The 5,763-nt window shown below is 36.4% G+C and overlaps 1 pseudogene; it reads right to left on the reverse strand.

Annotated features, from left to right (window-relative positions):
- Positions 1-268: 268 nt before the first annotated feature.
- LOC101353990 (ATP-binding cassette sub-family E member 1 pseudogene) lies at positions 269-2,224 on the reverse strand (annotated as a pseudogene).
- Positions 2,225-5,763: the final 3,539 nt, after the last annotated feature.

A 5,763-nucleotide genomic window follows, 5' to 3' on the forward strand; every position in this document is an offset into this window, starting at 1 on the left:
TTATTATTTTTATTTGGAGGTAATTTGTATTACTTGAAACGTCTTCATTTTAGAATGTTGTGCGCAAAAAGGGTCTTGTCATCAAGAACAGAAAAGCAGCATTTTCTGTGTTCAGACTACAAATTACAACAAAACTGGGTTTTTGCTGTTACATTAAATTATACTTCAAGTTCCAGAGTACATGGGGCATAAAACCTGATTAGTTTTATACAACAAAAATCCCAATGTTTCTTTTAATAAATTGCTTATTGATATTCTCAGATTTAGCCTATTCATCCAAGAAAAAGTAGTTTCCACTCTTCTTTTGTTCTACATTCTTAATTGAATTGAGTTTGTTTATTCTTGGCCTATAGTTGTTTGGATCTCTTCCGAATGTAATTTCAAGCTGAGACAAAAATTTATTCATGCCAGCCAAAAGGGTTTGAGGACTGTTTGCAACTGTGTTCTTAGATGGAATACCATCAAAAACAATGACCCGATCTGCTAGATAGGTAGCTATGATGAAGTCATGTTCCCCAACAAAGGCTGTTTTTTTGCCATGGAGTATAAAGCGTTTAACGACTCTCGCTGCCATCAGTCTTTGCTCAGAATCCAAATATGCAGATGGTTCATCAATTTAATAGACATCAGCAGGTTTGCCCAAACAAAGAGCTAAGGCTACTCGCTGCAGTTCACCACCAGATAATGTCTGTACCTCTTGATCAATGATGTTTTCAATCTGTAGAGGCTTCATTACATTAGTCACAAATTGTGGATGAGTGTAAGCATCTCTTATTTTTTCATGTAGTAATTGGCGAACACTTCCAATTGATTTGGGACTGATCTTCTGTGGCTTATAACTGACATTTAGAACTGGTACTTCTCCTCCTTCATCAGGTTTAAGTCTTCCAGCAAGCATTCTGATAAATGTTGTTTTACCAGTACCATTTTCCCCCAGCATCACCATGATTTCAGAATCTGTAAACTCTCCAGCTACAATTGCTAACTCAAACTCTCCCCTCTTTTTCTTCATTCCTGGATATTTATCCATACACATCTTTTTAACTTCTTCCTCATTTGCTGTCTCAGCCACTTTAAAAACAAGTGATGCATCTCTGAATCTCAAGTTTTCTGTTGGAACATAGCCATCTAAAAAAAGGTTTACGCCTTCTCTTACGCTAAAAGGCATACTGACAACACCATAAGCACTTGGCACACCATATAAACAGCAGGTGAAGTCAGAGAGACATTCTAACGCACTTAGATCATGCTCCACCACAATGATATACCTATCTGGATTTATCAGAGATAGTATAGTAATAGCAGCCTTTAAACGCTGCTTGACATCTAGGTAACTAGAAGGTTCAGCAAACATGAAAAGATCAGCTTTCTGTATGCAAACGACAGCACAAGCAAATCTCTGCAACTCTCCTCCTGAAAGATCTTCAACATTTCGTTCTGTCAGTTGGGTTAAATCAAGCTGCTGACATACAATTGCCTGTGTCTTTGTTTCATCCTTTCGGTCCCAAATAGATCCCACTGTCCCCTTTGCAGCCTTGGGAATCTGGTCCACATATTGAGGTTTGATAATAGCTTTTAGGTCATCTTCTAGAATCTTGGTAAAGTAATTTTGCAATCCGGATCCTCGGAAGTAAGTCAAAATTTCTTGCCAATCAGGGGGATCATCATACTTTCCAAGGTTTGGCTTTTGCTTCCCTGCTAAAATTTTTAAAGCAGTTGACTTTCCAATAGCATTAGTTCCAACTAATCCCAAAATTTCACCTGGACGAGGAATAGGCAACCTGTGAAGTTTGAAGGCATTGGCACAATATAGATGTGTTGTTTCTTTTTCCAAGTTGCTTGGTAAATTGACAATTGATAAGGCGCCAAAGGGGCATTTCTTAATACGAATACTGCAACCAATACAAAGAGTTTCAGAAACCCAGGATATTTTGCTCTGAGGCGTAACCTCTATGCATAGTTTTCCCATTCGAACTACAGGGCAACTCTTTTTGCACTCCTGCCAACATTTCTTAGGTTTACATTTGTCGTGGTTGACAATAGCAATTCTTGTTAATTTGTCCGCCATAATTGTAAGAAAAGACTATCCAGGACTTCAAGCATCATTGTCAGGTGGCTGGTATAGAATGAATATTCTCAGTATATGGGACAAATGACTGCAAAGCAAATGCCATCATCATAAATGCATAGTAGATAGTAGTCCTGGAGGAAACGATCCCCTTGCGGAGGGAGCGTACAGGCCAAGTCAGCTCTTACTTTCACTTCTGACCCACACAGCGTGTTCCTATGGCCACCGGCCAAAATGGCCCCGCGTTCCAATTATTAACGGATGTTTTCAGCTGTTTCTTCTCATTTTGAGTCTTGCCACATTAGCAAATGAAGGTCCCAAAAGCTTGACTCCATCCACTTCATTAAAGCTGACTCTACTTTGAGGAGGCAGCTCTTCCCCAGTTGTATTTCGAGTGCCTTCCAAAGTGAGGGGCTCATTTTCTGGTACTATATCAGAAAAATTTCCACCGCTATTCATAAGGTTTTCACACGCCAATTTTTTCAGAAGGAGACCTCCAGGTCCTTCTTCCTAGTCTGTCTTAGTCTGGAAGCTCTACTGAAACCTGTCCACCGTGGGTGACCTGCCGGTATTTGAAATACAGGTGGCATAGCTTCCAGCATCACAGCAACATGCAAGCCACTACAGTACAACAAACTTACAGACGCATGGTGGTTTACTGTATAGTACAAATTATACACAAAACCACATGACAGAACTAAAGAAAATAGTGAGTATATCAATAAATATAAAAGGGTTTAATTCATTACCCAAAAGGTATAAAGAGGAAATTGTATCACATCAAAAAAACTGTACTTTCAGTAGCAGTTTGGTGCCATAGATAATCACTAAGAAGACTTTGAGATAAATATATATATAAATATGTTGAAATCCTATCTTTTTGGGAAACACAATTCAATCCATAATATTTATCATCTACTGTTGGATGTTTATAAAATTATATATATATGTGTGTGTGTATGTTTTTCTTTTGTTATGTTAATAAAGGCATACCAGAATAGGGCGGGTCCTAAACCTAATTACTTTTGAGTAGTGTATTATAAAGGGAAATTCAAACACAGAGAAACAAATACATAGAGGGGAGATGACATGTGAAGACAGAGGCAGATGAATTTAAAAGTCTAGGAATACCAAAGATAGGCAGCAGCTACTAAAAGCTTAAAGGTACAAGAAGGACCTTCTCCTAGAGTATACACTTTGAATTCTAGCCTCCTGAAGTGTAAGAATATAAATCTATGTTCTTTAAAGACTCCCAGTGTGATTTTTTTTTTTGGTTACGGCAGCAACTGAGGCCTTAGGTAACTAAGACAATGGAGATAGATGATAGGTGGATAGGTAGATAGATAGATAGATAGATAGACTGATTGATTAGATAGATAGATAGCTGGATAGATAGATGAAATTGCCACACAACGGTGTTTACGGATGAATTCTTGATAAAGAAAGATATTCGTAAAATACTTTTAGGTCTTTTTAAAACCAAATTAAAAGAGTATTAAAAACATTCTCTTTCTTAACTCTTGCTTCCACATACTTGTGTACCGAGACAATTGTTTATCTCTTCCCTGTGGCTCTTTTTGGATTGCTTTCAGGTAACTTCCTGCTGAACTCTGGGACTCCCTGACTGTGAACATTTCTTGGCAACCAAGTATTTTTATATCATGTCATTGTGTCTTTTTCTCCACTCCCTAGCTTCAGCTCTAGATGGATAGACCCAGACTTCCTTTAAAATTAAATATTTCTATACAATATCAGCTCTTGGGGTAACACTTGGCTTATAAGGAAAGATTTAGTGTGTATGTGTGAAGTTTATGTGAGTATATATGTATGTATATAGTACATCCATTAGGGATAAAATTTATTCTAATATTATGGTGATGTCAACCATAAAATATATGAGACTTATCTCTATATGTTTTATGGCTAATATCATCATAATATTTTATTAAACTGTATCCTTGAGAGATTTCACTCAAGAAATCAGAAAATAGCTTTTATTATAGACTCTATAAAATTATGGTTAAAAAAAATTAAGTAATGTATGCAATAGCTCCTTTACTTGTTAGAAATGCAGTCAAAATTAAAGAAGTGTAAGTCAGGAATAGCTCCCTCTTACTAATGTCATTTCTCAAAACTTTCAAACTCAATATAGAGTCAATTGCATTCAAAGGACGCAATTTCTATGTCATTATGAATCACTTAGTAATATAGATGTTTAATTATATAATTAGATTTTAAATTCAAGTGCCACTAAGGATTAAATTAATTACAAAGTAAAATTATAAAAAGGAAAAGAAATCAATTCTCTAAAGGTAAACTTACATTCTAAGATTGTAAAAGACGTTTTTCAAATAATGTGGTAAAGGGTGTTGAGCATTTCAAATAGCACTAAGAATTGTTTTAAATTGAGACATATATCAAATTTATGGATCACATAGTTTGTTTAATAGAGAGCACTAATTATGGAGAATTGTATCTGTATCTAGAATAAGCCACTTTAAAAGGATGAAATAATACTATAAAATATCAATATAAACTAAGCTAAGAAAGTGGGAGAAAAACTCAACTGGGTAAAATAATAAGTGGTTTATGATCTAACATGTAAAGAGCTTGGAAGTCTTCACTTCCATTTTCACTATAAGAAAAAAGAATGAACAAATTAAAAATCAACAAGTCTTCTTAGATCCATCAAAGAACTAAGGTCACAGGGTAAGCTACCACTCTCAGAATTTGGAAGACAGGTGAATCACAGAGAATCACAGCTTACCAGGAGCAGAAATCCAGGAGTGGAAGCCTACCACTGGAGCGATTACCATTAGGAACACTGAAACCGAGACTGATAACTTTCTGGAGGCTCAGTGTAGGTGAGCTTGAGACTTAAACACTCTGGAGACCCAGTCTTAGCAGACATCCACACACGCTCATTTTACCTCTAAAAGCTGTACCAAGTTCTTAGAGTGATGAATGGAGAAAATCCCCTCATGATTCTGTTAGGTGGAAGGGAAAATTAGCAATTTTAAAATATGCCCAGAGCAGTCAGTTATTTTTAACAACATCTTGCCTTAAAGGAAAACTATTTTTTCAAAGCTTAACCGACATGGGAGAAAAGAAATTTCCAACTCCATCCCTCTCTAGTCTTCCACATGAGGGAAAGGAAATACCTTACTTCAGCCCCTGCTATCCTTCCAATCTTACCTAAGAGAGAAAAAAATTAAGAAGCACTTGTGAATATCAAAGCCTAAAGGCACAAGCTTAGTGAACTACTGAGACCTAACCATAGATGATAGAACATTTCTCCTCCCACATTTTACCACTACATCAGTCAAGCTTCTGTATAATAACAGTGGATTACAACCAAAAGAACTGAAAAACTCAGACTCTATTTAATAAAGAGTCTCCAAGGAATCCAACAACAGAGGAGACAAAAACAAGGACACTAGACAAAAATTTAGCCCCTAATGCCTCAGCTACAGTACACAGCAAATACAACCTACCTCCCCGCCAGAAAAACACAAAACTTCACACTAAAGCTCTATTTATAAAAGTCCTTTTACCCAAAACAGGTTCAGACTTTTGTATGAGAGATTTTGGAAATATCAGCGAGGGAATTTTTTTAAAAGCAAAAACAACTATGATTCATATGCTAAGGGATATAATGGAAAACGTGGAGAACATGCAAGAAGAGATGGGTAATG

This window comes from Trichechus manatus, unplaced genomic scaffold (genome assembly GCF_000243295.1).
Source record: "Trichechus manatus latirostris isolate Lorelei unplaced genomic scaffold, TriManLat1.0 scaffold00023, whole genome shotgun sequence".
In the NCBI taxonomy this organism is placed as follows: domain Eukaryota; kingdom Metazoa; phylum Chordata; class Mammalia; order Sirenia; family Trichechidae; genus Trichechus; species Trichechus manatus.